A 17,970-nucleotide genomic window follows, 5' to 3' on the forward strand; every position below is an offset into this window, starting at 1 on the left:
TGTTTGGTAAATGCATTGGAAACATAGATGTTTACTGATTGTACATTGATAACATTATTAAACTGTAGAGCAGTAGAGTGGGTAGGCCAATTCTAACAGTTTAAACTCCATGATCAGGACATCCCATGATCCTTACTCACTTTAGTCTTTCATCAACTCACTTCAATAAACATTCAGCTATGTAACTAGCATACAAATGAGCATTTTTTACTAGGTGACATACCGTATATTTACATATGCAGATAAGTTATTAAAGCTAAACTCAAAAAAGTAGGAACACACAGAATGCCAAAAGGAGGTCGTTATCAGAGGGCCCAAAGAAGATACGTGCCTGAGCAGAGGGTGAGATAGAGGTAGGGCATGTGATCCTTTTGCGGTTTAGCATCTGGCCCGGGGTAGAGCAGCACTGTTGTGCTTTTTGCATATGTATATGAGTTATTGCTCCTGAGGGAGCCACTATATATCCAAGGACCCGTGGATGGGTGACAATGAGGGCCTGGAATTCCTTCTTCTTTATCTGTGCCTGTCTCCCTCCTGATGTATCTCTCAGCACAACTTCAGATTGCCTCATCTATCATTTCCCTCAGATATGAAAATGTAGATCTCGACATTGGGCGAGTCACATTCTTACGAGTACAATCTGGGCGATCATGGGGGAGGTCCGCCATCGTAGACGGAGGGGAAATAGCATGAACATCTATTAATTTGATCATGTATTTGGACACTTTCTTTCACTCTTTCCTTAAATAACTGATGTAATGCATGTTGTCAAACCCAGATCAATAATTTATACAGTACCCATTTTAAATCCTCTTGCACACTTGCCATTTCCATGGTAGTAAACTTTTTCCTCCGTTTCTATAGTGAGAACTTACTTTGTATAGTGGTAAACATATTTGAAGTCAATATTTGTATTACAACTGTTGCTGGGAGCAGAATAGCTATGTGACCACTATTGATTAATTTCAACTAGTACGAATATCAAGAACATGTCAATGATGCCAGTGCATATGGACATGGCTGGCTGTAATCAACATCCTTGTGTTTCTCTGAAATGAAAGATGTTTTTCATCAGTGTTCTTAACTTGCCAGCTCTCTTTCTTTCATTTGTGTATTGTCTCCCCTTAATAAACTCTGATTAATTAAATTAGACTTAACGAAAGAGTAATCAATTTGCATTACATAAGGTCATTCACTATCTATTCTCAAACTTGGAATACTATAGCGGGATATCTCATGGCTGAACCTTGATTTATCTTCCAGGAATAAACACTTCCTAAATACTGTATTCAAGAATGAATTACAGTCTATCTGGTGAACATGTATATATGATTGACCTTATAACTCTTGAACACATTACTGGTGCTTTTCCACTGCAGGGCCATGCTGGGCCGTGCAAATCATGGTTCCTATTTCATTTCCATTTGCCAATGGCCCGCTTGATTCCTGGAACGAAGCAGGATATTCAGCCTCGTTTGATATCTGTTACTGACCTCGAACCAAGTAGGCCAGTGGGTGGGCCGTTGGAAAATTGGCCGTACTCAGTGATTGGTCTCAGACAATGATTTCACAGTGTCTCAAATCCAGAAGCAACTGGATTCTTCCACCACGAACGAAAAGGTCTTCAAACAAAGATTGGATACGTTAGCCAAGATAGGAATCCATCGGTTAGTAAAAAAATAAAAAAATAAACTCAAACAAGAATATAAAGAGATAAAAGACCAAAACAACAAAATGGATCAGACCACAAAACACACCGGTGATTCAACACCATCAATGCTGTACTGGGATGCAGACCGGGAATGTCTAGTTGGGGGACGCTGGATTCGGCATCACCGACAGCGATATTTGAAGCCATGATGACCCCGAGCAATGATGATCAGCATTTTAATACATTGTTTGCAGCCAAATTACTATTTAGCAAGCTACCAATGACTTCAGCCTAGCTAGAGAACTGCGTGAGATGTGAACCAGGGTCAACAATTTCTCGTATAAACATCCATGGAAGGCCAATGCCGCGGACTTAACTACGTGTTCGACTTCACATTATACATGCAAACATACATTTCAGAGGATATTCCTGAACTTGCGGACTCAGAGGAAGCTGCGTCCTCGAATGGTGAAGCCACAACCACAAAGCCCTGAACCCCCAGACACTCGTGGTCCATCGACACAATCAATGCTCCTGCAACCCCTGACCCTGCACCCCCAGGTGCCAAGGGTTCATTCTTGGTTGGTAAACAGTTCAATATTAATTGATTGTCATGTTCACTTGTTTAGCCCTAATCACACAATTTAGCTGTCTTCAACAGGGGTGGGCAATCTTATCCACAGAGGGCTTTTGTCATGACAGGGTTATGGTCCAAAACATTATTCAAGGAGACAGTATGGATCCAGGAATTTATATATAAAACTGTCACACTGATTCAATTAATCATATTCTGACCCAAGACCTTTATTATTTGCATCACTGGTGTATCTGGTTGGTATATCTGGTTGGCCCCACACTGGCCTTTGCTGGATAAGATTTAATCAATTTGATGAGACAATACATGGTGGGAGAAAAAAAACTGCACTCACACTGGCCGTCCTCAGGTTTGCTTTGGAGTCAGTACCTGATCATTCCCGTACTGTACAAGCCATTATTTCTGCCTATATATTTCCCCTGTACCTTATCATTCCTGTACTGTACATGCCATTACTTCTGCCTATTTTCCCTGAACCTTGCCATTCCTGTACTGTACCTCTCTGCGAGCACAACCAGCAAATACCTGCATTTCATGAGGGGGACCGAGGCCTCATACCTGGAGACACTAGAGGCCCAGCGTCAGCAGCAGGATCAGCACATCAATCAGCTGCGTGAAGATGAGGCAGCAGCCAGCACAGCAGACAGGTAAGCCAGGGCAGCTGAAATGGCCCATTCCACCTTGTTTAACAACAGTTTCATAGATGCATTTGGACAGTTTATCCAAGGCATAAAAGGACGTCAGACACCAGCAGCAGACATGTCACTAGACTAAACTGATTGAAGTTTTTATATAAAATATGGATTTTTTATTCACTTAAATTTGCACTACACCAAAAGCATTGTGAATGTGGCTTTCGATTTCTGTTTTTCATTGAATTAAACTTACTGTTAAACAAAAACAATAATTTTGGAGCAATAATCTTCATAAACATGCTTAATTGTGCTGGTTTTAAATTTAGGAAATAAAGATGAGGCATACTATTATTTTGACACACTTTTGTTAAACAACAGTCAAACATTGGTCGGACATAGAAGATACAATTGTGTAGTAGGGCTTTCACAGGGGGTAAAAATACTAAACTAATAAGAACATACACTACCATTCAAAAGTTTGGGGTCACTTAGAAATGTCCTTGTTTGTGAAAGAAAAGCAAATTTTGTGTCTATTAAAATAACATCAAATTGATCAGAAATATAGTGTAGACATTGTTAATGTTGTAAATGACTATTGTAGCTGGAAACAGCAGATTTTTTATGGATTCACAACAAGTGTAGCTTTAATTTGGTGTATTGCATGTGTGATTTCATGAAAGTATAATTTTATAGTAATTTATTTGAATTTGGCGCTCTGCATTTTCATTGGATGTTAGCGTCCCACATATCCCAGAGAGGTTAAATAGTACCCGCAAAACACCAGTCTCAACGTCAACAGTGAAGAGGCGACTCCGGGATGCTGGCCTTCTAGGCAGAGTTCCTCTGTCCAGTGTCTGTGTTCTTTTGCCCATCTTAATCTTTTATTTTTATTGGCCAGTCTGATATATGGCTTTTCCTTTGCAACTCTGCCTAGAAGGCCAGCGTCCCGGAGTCTTCAGTTTCTTGGCAAGTTCTCGCATGGAATAGCGTTCATTTCTCAGAACAAGAATAGACTGACAAGTTAAGTTTTTTGTTTCTGAACATTTTGAGCCTGTAATCTAACCAACAAATGCTGATGATCCAGATTCTCAACTAGTCTAAAGAAGGCCAGTTTAATTGCTTCATTAGTCAGCATAACAGTTTTCAGTTGTGCTAACATAATTGCAAAAGGGTTTTCTAACGATCAATCAGCCTTTTAAAATGATAAACTTGGATTAGCAAACACAACGTGCCATTGGACCACAGGAATGTTGGTTGCTGATAATGGGCCTACAGTATGTACGCCTTTGTAGATATTCCATAAGAAATCTGCCATTTCCAGCTACAATAGTCATTTACAACATTAACAATGTCAACACTGTATTTCTGATCGATTGATGTTATTTTAATGGACAAAAAGATAGAAATGTCATAAAAATTAAAAAAGAGCTAAGTGACCCCAAACTTTTGAACAGTAGTGTATGTCTAGTGTTACAATTAACATAAGGCAGTATATAGTAGTACTGTATTAATCATGTGATAGGAGGTACAGTAACCAAAAAAAGGCAGAGAACCACTGAGCTAAGGCACCAGGCTTAGTCTGTCATGCTAGCAGTTCTGTTGTTGTTCCAGGCGCTTTATTGTTCAAAGGGTGTTGGTGTCTGTGAGAGGAGAGAGGAAATCACAAAGAAATAAAAAAGAGATCTGTTATTTATTTGCCTTGTGGTCATTTTCTCTTTATTTTCCCTACCTACACACCAGAGAGCACCAGCCTTTGTTTTAGCAATAAATAGCAATATATTCAGAATTTGTGGCCAGCATCCACAGGGCAATGGCAATTCACTTTCAGAGAGGAACACGAATGCGGAACACCGTATCCTGTCTCTCCATAACAGGACTCAGCCTGTTGCAGAGGAACTGGAAAGTCTCTGCAGACATGTCGATTTATCGATCCATTGGGTGCCTGTAAATTGTGGAACACAGTGGTCCCACCACTCAGTTGGCTGGCACAGGTCCAGACAGTGGGTGCTCACCTTCAGCTCTGCAACATGTGATAGATCTGAAACACATATACAGCATTGCAGATTGTTACTATCGGTTACTATGACTTTGTAATGTTCCTTAGGGAAATAGTTTCTACCTCAGCACCTATTGCCCACTGACAGAGTTGCTTAGAGCAATTAAGGGAGATCCAGAGAGCAATCACAATTACTACACCAGATCAGACCGCCTGGACTCAGGTGATCAATAGAATGTGAGCTGGCCACTCCGGTCAATGGGACACACATGAACTCACCATAGCATAGAATAAAAAGTAGTTGATGCTAGATGATGAACAATGCTGAAAAAGAAACTTCCAGAAGTAATCAAGGCATTATCATTATCGTGATTTGTTTTTTAAGCCTTTATTGTTTTACGGCTTACGCATGGCAAGAATTAAAAAAACACTGATGTGTTGCGGCTACAACAGCCTTCACCAGGGTGACAAACAAAGTGGATAAAGTGGTGGATAAATAGGTATATAACCCAACTCTCACAGGAAGTGACTAAATTCATTACCATGTGTAATTGATCAAGTAAAAAAAGTTGGGAAAAACATTCAAGACACAAAGGTAAACAAAATATACATGAAATAACGAGAATGCAATACCACAAGATGCAATATCATAAAAGGAAAATAAAAACTGTGTACACATGAACTCATATTACAAAACTTAAGAAATGGAGAACAAAATATTATGGAGAATAAAAAAGATGAACAACAACAACATCTCTTATAGGAGGGGAGAACAATCAATTTCCTCATTTACACCTGGCATACAGTGGCACTTAGTTTAAAGATCCAGAAAGTTGTGTGTTGTAGGAGACGTTTGAGACGATCGCCCGCCCATTTATCATACTTGAGTAAAAATAAAAATACCTTCATAGAAAATTACTCAAGTAAAAGTAAGTCACCCAGCAAAATACTCCATGAGTCAAAGTCTGAAAGTATTTGGTTTTAAATATACTTATCAAAGTAAATCTAATTGTTAAAATATACATAAGTATCAAAAGTTAAAGTTAAAGTATAAATCATATCACATTCCTTATATTAAGCAAATCAGATGGCCCAAATTATTATTCCATTTTATTTACAGATAGCCAGGGGCACACTCCAACACTCTGACGTCATTTAAAAACAAAGCATTTGTGTTTAGTGAGTCCGCCAGATCAGAGGCATTAGGGATGACCAGGGATGTTTTCCTGATAAGTGTGCGAATTGGACCATTTTCCTTTCCTTGTAAGCATTCTAAATGTAACGAGTACTTTAGGGTGTCAGGGAAAATGTATGGAGTAAAAAGTACATTATTTTCTTTAGGAATGTAGTGGAGTAAAAGTAAAAGTTGTCAAAAATATAAATAGTAAAGTAAAGTACAGATACCCCCAAAAACTACTTAAGTACTACTTTAAAGTACTTTTACTTAAGTAGTTTACACCACTGAGTTTCTCCCACAAATTAAACCTAGTTCTGTTTCCAGCTCCACAGCAAATGGAAAACTATCAAGAATCAACAACCAGCGCGGTTTGGTTCGTCTCATGGAATTGTGCCATATAATGGAATGAAACAATTGTTTCAGTGTTCGATCTTAAACAGTTTGATTCCCTAGTATTCATTCAATGTCAACAAATTATTGTTATTGTTGAACTGGGCATAATTTACTGACTGTACACACTATATAGGTCAGGTGCACTTCATGAGTACATCCATAAACCAATTCCCTGAGTGTATGCTAATTTCCCATGGTGACTTAACTATGCAGTACAGAAACATATACTATAGTAGAACACAGGAACATAATGCAGAACAATTCTTAAACATATGCACAAACACACACACACATTTGGCTAAGGCATGTCTCCCTAGTGAGATTTGGAGGATGAGTCGAGGTCCAGAGCTGTCTATAATGTGGAGAAAACTGCCCTGAGGTGACGAAGATGAACAAGAGAGGCTGTTACAAGTCTAATCCCCAGTCCGGTCTCCATGGAGGAGTTTTGCATAAAGCAACAGCTGCACAGCAACGTCGGTCACAGAACAGAAACCGGAGGTCATCTGGCACAAGTTTAATCATTATGGAAATCAGAGTACCTCAATTGAGCACATAAAAGTCAACGTTTCCTCTCACACTGCTCACTGACATCAGATGGAGGGGATGCCTTTTTAAACGGCATCTTATGAAGTCTTAATGGGTGAACCCGGGAAGATGTTATCAATGTCAATGTTTTTCTTTCAAGACATTCCCAAGATAATCTAGATTTTAATGCAGGATAAAGCTTTGTAATAGAATGTATGTTAAGTCAAAGGCAGGAGATATCATATGTAATAAGTCTTCTCACTACAGATATTATCAAGTCAAATTGTATTTGTCACATGATTCGTTAACAACAGGTGACAGTGAAATGCTTACTTAGGGGGTCCTTCTCAACAATGCAGAGAGAAAAATAATTGAACATAAAACACGTAACAATACAAGTAATAATAAATACACCATGAATAATGATATCATGGCTATATAGAAGAGGTACCAGTGCCAAGTCAATGTGCAGGGGTACAAGGTAATTGAGGTACATAACTGGGAATAAAGTGACAGATAATGAACAGTAGCAGCAGCGTATGTGATGAGTAAAAAAACGTTTGTGCAAAAAGTCTCAATGCAGATAGTTAAACAAATAGCTACCCAGACTAACTATTTAGCAGGCTTATGTCTTGGGGGAAGAAGCTGTTCAGGGTCCTGTTGGTTCCAAACTTGGTGCATCAGTACTTATTGCAGTGCTTGTATCAGAGAGAACAGTCTATGACTTGGGTGGCTGGAGTCTGACAATTTTAGGGCCTTCCTCTGACACTGCCTGATATAGAGGTCCTGGATGTCAGGGAGCTCGGCCCTGATGATGTGGTCGGATGCCAAGCAGATGCCATACCAAGCGGTGATGCAGCCAGCAAGATGCTCTCAATGGTGCAGCTGTAGAACTTTTTGAGGATCTGAGGGCCCATGATGAATCTTTCAGCCTCCTGAGGGTGAAGAGGCATTGTCATGCTCTCTTCACAACTGCGTTGATTTGTGTGGGCCATGATAGATACTTAGTGATGTGGACACCAAGGAACTTGAATCTCTCGACCCGCTCCACTACAGCCCCATCGATGTGAATGGGGGCTTGTTCTGCCCTCAGTTTCCTGTAGGCCATGATCAGTTCCTTTGTCTTTCTGACGTTGAGGGAGAGGTTTTTGTCCAGACACCAGACTGCCAGGTCTCTGACCTTCTCCCTATGAGCTGTCTCATCGTTGTTGGGTGATCAGGCCTACCACCGTCGTGTCGTCGGCAAACGTAATGATGGTGTTGGAGTCGTGGGTGAACAGGGAGTACAGGAGGGTACTATGGTGTTGAACGCTGACCTGTAATCAATAAACAACATTCTCACATAGGTATTCCTCATGTCCAGGTGGGAGAGAGAAGTGTGGAGTGCAATAGAGATTGCATCATCTGTGGATATGTTGTGGCGGTATGTGAGTTGGAGCGGGTCCAGGGTGTCTGGGATGATGGTGTTGATGTGAGTCATGACCAACCTTTCACAGCATTTCATGGCTACAGATGTGAGTGCTATGGGGCGTTAGTCATTTACCTTGGCCTTCTTGGGCACAGGGACTATGTTGGTCTGCTTGAAGCATGTAGGTATAACAGACTGGGTCAGGGAGAGTTTGAAAATGTCAGTGAAGACACTTGCCAGCTGGTCAGCGCATGCTCTGAGTACGCATCCTGGTAATCCGTCTGGCCCGCGGCCTTGTGAATGTTAACCTGTTTAAAGTTTAAAGTCCAAACTGACTAATGGGACCAGGTTAAAATCTATATTTTGCAGCAGTGGTCACCAAACTTTTCTGAGTCAAGATCACTTTCGCATTCAAAAAGCAAGCCGAGAACTACCAGTCAGATTTTTTTTTTTAAACATGACTTAATTTTTTTTTTTACTTTGACCTAATAAAATAAGTTCTGTAGGAATGAGGCTTGTGCAGTAGGCCTAACACATTATCACAGCATATTGGCTATATGCCTGGCCTACCAATATTGTTCTTCTCAGACCATATTATATTTCAAAACTCAAGCTTTGAAAACAAAATAGATCAGTTGGTGTAGCACATGCGAGGCACAGCTGAGCATAAATTGAAATACTTTGCTAATAATTAGATTTTACATTTTTCTGGACTGATGGTCTTGGTGCTTTCAAGACAACAGGAAACTCTGAAAAAAAACTAGGTCAAATCATGACATTTTAGTCATTTAGCAGACACTCTTATCCCGAGCGACTTGATCTTACTGGTCCCCCGTGGGAATCGAACCCACAACTCTGGCGTTGCAAGTGCCATGCTCTACCATCTGAGCCCGACGTCAGTGATCTTGAGTTCGAAAAGTCGGTGCTCTAGAAAGAGATTCCGAGTTGGATGGCTGTTGAAAAAGATTTTTCCCAGTCGGATCAAGTTTTTTCTGAGTTCCCAGTTGTCCTATCAAATCAAATCAAATGTTTTTGGTCGCATACACATATTTAGCAGATGTTATTGCAGGTGTAGCGAAATGCTTGCGTCATTAGCTCCAACAGTGCAGTAATGTCTAACAATACACAGCAATACCCACAAATCTAAAAAGTAAAAGAATGGAATTAAGAAATATAGAAATATTAGGACGAGCAATGTCAGAGTCCGGATTATAATACTGTACATACACTCAGTGTACAAAATATTACAAACACCTTCCTAATATTGAGTTGCACCCCCTTTTGCCCTCAGTAAATCTTCAATTCGTCGGGGCATAGACTCTCTACAAGGTGTCAAAAGTGTTCCACAAGGATGCTGGTCCAATGCTTCCCACAGTTGTGTCAAATTGGCTAGATGTCCTTTGGGTGATGGACCGTTCTAGATATACACAGGAAACTGTTGAGTGTGAAAACCCCAGCAGCACTGCAGTTCTTGACACACTCAAACCGGTGCGCCTGGCACCTACTAACATACCCTGTTCAATGGAACTTAAATATTTTGTCTTGCCTATTCACCCTCTGAATGGCACACATACACAATCCATGTCTTATTTGACTCAAAACTTAAAAATCCTTCTTTAACCTGTCTCCTCCCCTTCATCTACACTGATTGAAATGGATTTAACAGATGACATCCATAAAGGATCATAGCTTTCACTTGGATTAATCTGGTCAGTCTATGTCATGGAAAGAGCAGGTGTTCCTAATCTTTTGTACACTCAGTGTGTATATGTGATGGGATGTATAGACAATATGGACAGTATATGGATAGAAAATCTAGCATATCTGAAGAATAGTATGTGTACAGCAATAGTTAAATAGGATAGGTATTGACTAAAATAAAGTATAAAAGTATGAGTACGTAAAACAGCATGTAAACATTATTAAAGTGGCCAGTGTTCCATGACTATGTACTGCACATACGGCAGCAGCCTCTAAGGTGCATGGTAGAGTAACCGAGTGGTAGCCAGCTAGTAACAGTGACTAAAGTTCAGTGCAGGGTATTGGGCGGAGGCCGGCTAGTGGTGACTATTTAACGGTCTGATGGCCTGATGCTGTTTTTTAGTCTCTCAGTCCCAGCTTTGATGAACCTGTACTTACCTCGCCTTCTGTCTTGAACGCACTGAGGTCGGAAGTCTGAATTTCAGAGTTCCAAGTTCCAAGTTATTTTGAACACAGCATCAGTCTCAGCGGAGGACAGGAGAGCCCAGCAGAGGGTCTGCCTCTCACGGTCCCTGCTCTGTCCTTCCTTTCTGAGACTGACCAGAGAGAGGGGTCACTGTCTTCCACCTGATAGTGAATCTCGAGTCGCATCGCATTTGCTTCATGCACAAATTCATGTTATTCCTATGACCAGAGAAAGTGAAATATTCCTCGATATTAAAATAGACACGACAAGCTGCTAATAATAATAAAAACGCAGGGCTATCGATACACTTGGCTACTCAATCATTGCAGTTGCAGCGCGAGTGGAAGTAGGGAGAAGCTCGTTTTGTAGTAATGTGCTAAATAAAACTTAGACATGAACTCACTCATAAAAACAGAAGCTCTTTGCTGTATGCTTTGACAGTCTCTCTCTGGTCATGGTTTTGACAGTTATGAAATCTCAGGTAGGCTAGTATCGAACATTGCTGGGGTCGTGGAAGCTGTAGGTTTGAGCTAGCATAGCCACAGATCTCCCGGTCTGCCGGGTAGGTCGAGTTTGTCTTTTCAGACAAATGAAATGGTTAAAAATTGACTTTTGTCTACCCGCAGGGCTTCTGAATCAAGTGCACTTACAGCCAACAGCAGAGCCCCAAGCATTAATCATTAGCTTTTCTACAGAAATGTTTGGAATGCCTTGAAGATCGTCCGCTTGGTTACCACTGTTCTACAGCATACATTATATTACCTGTATTTACACATAGAGGTTAGATAAGTGTCAGGCCAATACTTTTCTTTAACCTTCTTTACACTGAGAGGATTTAATTTATTCCTAGAACATGTTTGGTTTTTGAGCCACATAGAAAAGCTGGATTCATGTATAATTCATATACAAATAGAACTCCAATATAAAGACAAATGAGTGCTCATATGATGATGGTAAAGGATTGACGTAATGGGTACATGTTCCTCCCTCGTGTCTTGGGTTCTCTGCAAACTTTCTCCTTTCTCAGATAATGACATTGGTTCCAACTCTGCATTGCATGTCATGTGACAGCTCAGTGGCCTAACCACCTCAGGAGACTCTGCACTGGTGTAAATAGGTTTTGTTTTGGAACTTTCCCTCAGACCATTATTTGGTTTGCTTTCTGGTTATTATGACCAGAAAACATATAATTCACTAAACAAATTGTTTCCCTGACATAATGGTGTTTGGTAACCTTATTCATAGGCCATAAAAAATGTTTTAGGCCAGTTTTAAAAGATGGAGTTGTGAATAAATCAAAGGTTGGCAAGTTTTGGAATAAGGGACATTTTCTTATTATAATGGCCTTGCCACCGGCAGCATGCTGTTCAGACACTAGTGTACTGGAAGTTAAAGCCTTCTCCCCCCCTCTCTCCCTTTCCCTCCCCTTCCCTCTCTCTCTCCCTTTCCCTCTTCCTCTCTCTCTCTCTTTCCTTTGCTCTGTTTACTTCAGAATCTGTCAATCAGATCCATTCCCAGGCGATACAATGCTGTTGACTAGGTAAGGCTGCGAGGAGTTCTACAGTATGAATGGGAGTTAATAACTCGGACCAGTGTGGGGATTATAGCCGTGTTTAGGAGAAAGGGAAATCTGCGCTGGGCATTGTAATAAGCCTCCTCATCAAGAAAGCACAGCGGGGGAGAGATGCAGAATAGGAGACAGTTCAGCACGAGGAAGAATGAAATCCCCTCACAGTCTAATTACAGAGCTCAGGACTTATCGGTGGCAGACATCAGCCCTAGTAGCTCCTCCTCAGAATAAGCAGAAATGTTGGAGAAGAGAGAGCTCTTCAAAAAAACGTCGCTAATGTTGAGTGAGAGATTATCATGTGCATGTCAGATATCATACTTCAAACAGAGTGAATGAGTAAGCCATATGCATTAGTGGTAAAGAGGTGAGTGTATGGGCCCTTATCTGATTTATATTGGTGTTCCCACGGTTTTCCTTTGAACACATTTACTTATTTCCAGATTAGCTATGTACAGTACACATCACACGTTTCCAATGATATGAGTTGGACAAGAAAATCACAGCTTTTATGGCAAATACAGTGTCTACATAGCTACGGTAGGAAAGATAGCATTAATGAATCACAACTTCAACATGAACACATTTACTTGTTTCCTGGTACTTTCTTTTTAAAGTAAGTCAAAGCTAAATTGGTGCTCTACAACAAAAAATGGCAGAAAACAATTGTTACTCTTTGTATAACATGGGTGTGGGCTGTGAATAATGCTTCACCCAGTGGTTGGGGGAATTAATTAATAAATATTTCATTTCCCATGCTACCATGGGTTGCTCTGAGTCCTTGACTTAGCTGACGCTGGTGCTCAGCTTGCAGCTTGATATTGCATCCATATTCTTCTCTCTCTCTCTGCCAAAGACTAGTGAGAACCACAAAGGCTTACCAACCTTGATAAATCCCAAACCGTGATAAGTAATGATTTTATTATGTGAAGTGTTGGCACATTTGTCATATATCACATTCACTTTAGACTGTATTTACATATTGAGCATATTCACTAAGAGGTCAGCTCTTTATCAAGAGTTGCAGTAAGCCACATCTGACTCTCCAGTAACATTATAGTGTACTGTGGCACACCACCCATCATAATAATAGGTAACAAAATCAAACCTGGTAAACTGGTTTACACATTGTTTGTGTGTGTGTGTGTGTGTGTGTGTGTGTGTGTGTGTGTGTGTGTGTGTGTGTGTGTGTGTGTGTGTGTGTGTGTGTGTGTGTGTGTGTGTGTGTGTGTGTGTGTGTGTGTGTGTGTGTGTGTGTGTGTGTGTGTGTGTGTGTGTGTGTGTGTGTGTGTGTTTCCTCTCATACTACAATATACAGAGCTACATTAGTGAATATGAATTAAGACATCTGTGATACCATTTGATTTCCCTCTCATTCCCTTTCATGGCAATGACAACTTCCAATGTGGGAGTGATGGACAGCTTTTGGTTCCCTGCCATGGACCACGGCCCAAGTAGAGGGGGGTCTGGAAATATTCTGAAGGTCATGTCCCAAGACAATGGTTACATTGTCCTTCAGCTTTACCGCTGACACTAATCTTGATACATCAGTTTAACCTGCATCCTCTAGAGTTGCAGAGATCAATCAATCCACAATGTAATTTCATCAGGATTTTTCCCTACCGCACCACCCCTTTTCCTGAGCACGAGACAAGCTATTCATCAACACAGTTATTGAGCATGGGTATTTAAAAATGTTTTGAAAATGCAGTGACTGATTTTTGTAAGGGTACGTGACACGACAGCGGTCAATGGATTTATAATGACTGTGGGTAAAGCTATGTCGTAAATATCCCCTAAATGATATCTTACTCCTTCAGCCCTCGTGTCCAATAAATCAAACTAAAGGGCTCAACTACTCACAAGCTTTCTCCTGCATGACTCTCCATTAATGAGTTGGAAATGTATGCATGGCTGCCATATTGTTAGAGGAGTTGTTGTTGTTATTATTGGGTGTAAGTAATGATATTTTCACATGAAATACATTATTTGTATACCAATGTCGTTAGAATGAACTATACCAATGACATATTGTTTGTCGACATAACTGCTGTATTTTGTTTAACTTCTCTTGTGGAATGAGGGTTTCATGTCATGGAGAATTATGCTGATTTTGTTGTCCCTGTGTTTTCCTCTTACGAAATCCCCTCCCTCCCTCCAAATGTAAGAAGTATGGCGCGTCTGCATGTTTACCAATGACAAATGGGGGACTCAGTGCTGGTCTTTGGGGAGAGGAAGTAGAATCAGGTGCACTGAGGCCTGAGCTCCAGCAACAGCAAACCCAGGAGCCAACGGCAGAGGAAGGGAAGATAAGTCTGGGATAAAGAATTAACACATTCACATGGGAGAGAAGGAGGGCTGCATTATTTTTCCTGCCTGCTGTTGCATCACAATGCACATTCCCATTGCACCCTTCATGAGAATGAATGTGGCTGGGGAAGGCAATTCAAGTTCCAATGGAGCAGAATTACATTTCTACAAGTGTTGAGTTTTCAGAATTGCTAAGGCTTGGTGGAGGACTTAAGAGAAAAATATATATAATAATGGAATAAATTATGTGAGACATACAGTACAATATAATCAATTAAACATCTACTTTTGCAGTTTTGCCACAGTTTTGCCACACTGAACATTACAACGTGAACCATGTCTGCATCTATGAAAGGGAGAAGTAATGTGGTCTTGAATGGATATACAGTATAAGAATCTCATTGCGACACTATTCTACCAGAAGCGATAGTGAATGATAAGCCTTGATTTTTCAAGCTCAGTGAACAGACGTCTTTCAGATTGCGTGATATAAATGTCATTGATTGCACCAATGGTATGATGATTTTACAACGCAACCTTGAGTCTAAGGCAAAAATTGTCATAACTGTAGGCAACAGGATTTTATGGCATGTGTCACCGTTTGAATTACAGGGTTTGCTGCCGTCTATAAATTAAGGAGTGTGTTTCTGTTCTAATTATGTGTTGCTGTCTGTTAGCTGTTGCTGTCTGTTAGCTGTTGCTGCCTGTTATCTGTCAGTCAAACTGCCCAAAAGTACAAACTAAATTAACCTTTACGGTTAGTTTAGGCATTTATTCCAAAGTTTTGGTTAAATTTAGGCAGAAGGGTTAATAAGTTTAGTCATTAATTCCAGTTATAAAACAGCGTTGTTTTGATCCTGGATGCTGATTGGAGGAGCAGTGTTCCAAGCCATGCTATTCACCGATATAGGCACACCTACGCCTGCTAACAGTTCCATCTAAAATAACTCTGCGCCTCCAAAAGAATATCATCATGTTCATGTTGCTGTCCGAATCAACTCCTACATTTATCTCAACGCACATTATTTCCCCTTGCTTCTAGCTTAGCATTTGGTTTGTAACAGTGGGGGGTTGTATAAACCGACCTCGAAAACAATATTTCAATTTTGAAATGTGATCCCCCCCTGTGCGATAGACAGGGAAAGTGCCCAGACTAGACATAAACCTTTTCCAAGCCAGGCGAAATCACGCATCAGCCTCATTATTATGGATATACAAGTAGCTAAAACAAACTAAAATGCAGATATTTTGCTGTCATTGCAGCTGCTGTTTGAGATGACTATGTTAGCTGAAGGTGGCTAGCTAGCAAGTCACAAGAGCTTTAGCCAGCCTGTATAGCAATCAGTTTTGTAAGAACAAACAATCAGCGGTTGTGTATAACAACTATGCAAATATTACTAACGACCAGTGCGCTTCTCTAGCAATAGAATTAACAACCAGATTTTGTCCAGCTATATCTTCTAGTGCGGGGATGGGCAACTGTAGGCCCCTTTTGTAGGCCCCGGATCAATTTCCCCTACACAAGGTCGAATTTCGAAATTTGGTTGCGGGCATCAGGAGTTTTTCTCTTGTTATGACAATCACTCAACTAATATTTTTTTTATTTGTAAGTTAGTCTAGCGGAATGCTATCTAAACTTGTAATAATTATGGTCGAATTACTGACCAGGGGGCCCACATATGATTTTGTTAGTCACCTTTACTCAGATGTCATTAAAAACATTTATCTCCACCCTATGGCAAAATTAGTAGAATCGCATTAAATCAGTTAAAAAAAAAATGCTAAATCTACTTCCCACCCCTTTAAAACTGCAACATTTTCTCTACTCCCCATGGCACAAAAAAAAAACTACGCCCCGTTGCTTGATTAAGGTTAGGATTAAGTCTTGGGTTAGGGTTAAAACAGTAAAAAGGCACCAGAATTGAACCCTCAATGATTGTGTTTTTAAATGGTTGCATATTAATTATATATATATATAAATCTGAGGCCAAACATTGATTAGCATAGACTATGTGTATGTTATGTTGGCTATGACATGTTGTGGTTTTTGAGTGTCTTATTGCCTCTTGGTCCACATATTTCATTGTAGTGATTGTGTTCCCCATACTGAATATAATATAGTATATGTTTATAGATATGTGTTGTGTATTTGATGTACTGATGCAGTGCTCATCCGTAAAAGTATTGATGCAGGGCTCACCCCAGCTAAAATAAAGGTTAAATAAAATAAGTAATAGTAAACTTTAGTTCTAACTGATCGTTTTTTAATCCTCAATAGTGTTAGAGACTAAGATGACCTCCGGGAGCAAACTCCAAAGAAACCACATTCAAGTCCTCCATCCCCCACTCCTTCAAACATAAGAACTGGTAAAGGTTAGTACCTTTTATATAGGGAAGCTAATGATCCATCATGTATGACATTCCTGGGAGTGTGTAAACTTTAATGTTTTATTACCATAGCATTTTTTATGTTCTCTATAGTTTTGTACTTGGAAATGTATCAATGGACCAATTTGGACACTTGGGCACATTTTGGCAAACTCGTGAGGGACACCTGGGAGACTTCATACAAAACGTGATGTAGCTCTTTCATTCTTGAATGTATCAGTCTGAAACTTTGCGCACACACTGTTGCCCTCTTGTCGACAACATCTACATTACCCAGCTTCCTATCTCAATGTCTTTCTTTTGCATTTCAAAGATGATGCAACATCTTGTTTGTTTTATCTTTTACCAGATCTATTGTGTTATGTTCTCATACATTCATTTCACATCTCCACAAACTTCTAAGTGTTTCCTTTCAAATAGTATCAAGAATATGCATATCCTTGCTTCAGGTCCTGAGCTACAGGCGGTTAGATTTGGGTATGTCATTTTAGGTGGAAATTGAGATGAAGGATTCTATCCTCAAGAGGTTTTAAACAACTGCATTAGCATGAGAAGCAAAAAAAGTATTTTACTTACTGATCTCAAAGTATCTTTTCCTTCCAAAAATCTTTCTTGCGCGCTGAAATCAAAACTGCTCACTCAGACTCAGAATCCATTCATTCTGTGTCAATCTCCTGATCAATTTCTGCAATAATCTCATCCAAATTTTTATACTTGGACTTCGATTTAGCTTTTCCACTCTTTAGTAGCAATGTTCTACTTTTTCAGTTTTGAGAAAAGTTTGTAGAAGAAAGCGAAACACTGCGTAACGTAAACTTCCCTGATTTTCAATTAAAAATAAATCCTGTTGCGCACAGCTCTTCATAATGGCCGTTTGTCCTACAAAGGGTGATCACATACTCATGGAAAGCCCAGCTCGTTGGCTATCTAGGTAGCTATGTTTCAAAACAATAGGCTGTCTTTGGACCAAGACACTGTCAATCAAGTGAACACCACCATCTCATTGGTGCGTAATGATGTCTGACCTTCATGGGATAATTGACATGTTCTGTAGCCAATACGTAATGTAGAATGATGAAACCAAGTTTGGATGCTTTCTAGAGTGTCTGAGGAATGAACAGAAACCAAACTTGATCATGTTAGACAAGGTTTAGCTGA

The 17,970-nt window shown here is 40.1% G+C and overlaps 1 long non-coding RNA gene across 1 annotated transcript; it reads right to left on the reverse strand.

Moving 5' to 3' along the window:
• Positions 1 to 4,579: 4,579 nt before the first annotated feature.
• LOC139575202 (uncharacterized) lies at positions 4,580 to 17,681 on the reverse strand. The gene is made up of 2 exons (XR_011674907.1): positions 17,389 to 17,681; positions 4,580 to 4,919 (listed from the first exon to the last, which is right to left on the reverse strand). It is a non-coding gene; the product is annotated as an uncharacterized lncRNA (long non-coding RNA).
• Positions 17,682 to 17,970: the final 289 nt, after the last annotated feature.

This window comes from Salvelinus alpinus, chromosome 5, assembly GCF_045679555.1.
Source record: "Salvelinus alpinus chromosome 5, SLU_Salpinus.1, whole genome shotgun sequence".
Taxonomy (NCBI): domain Eukaryota; kingdom Metazoa; phylum Chordata; class Actinopteri; order Salmoniformes; family Salmonidae; genus Salvelinus; species Salvelinus alpinus.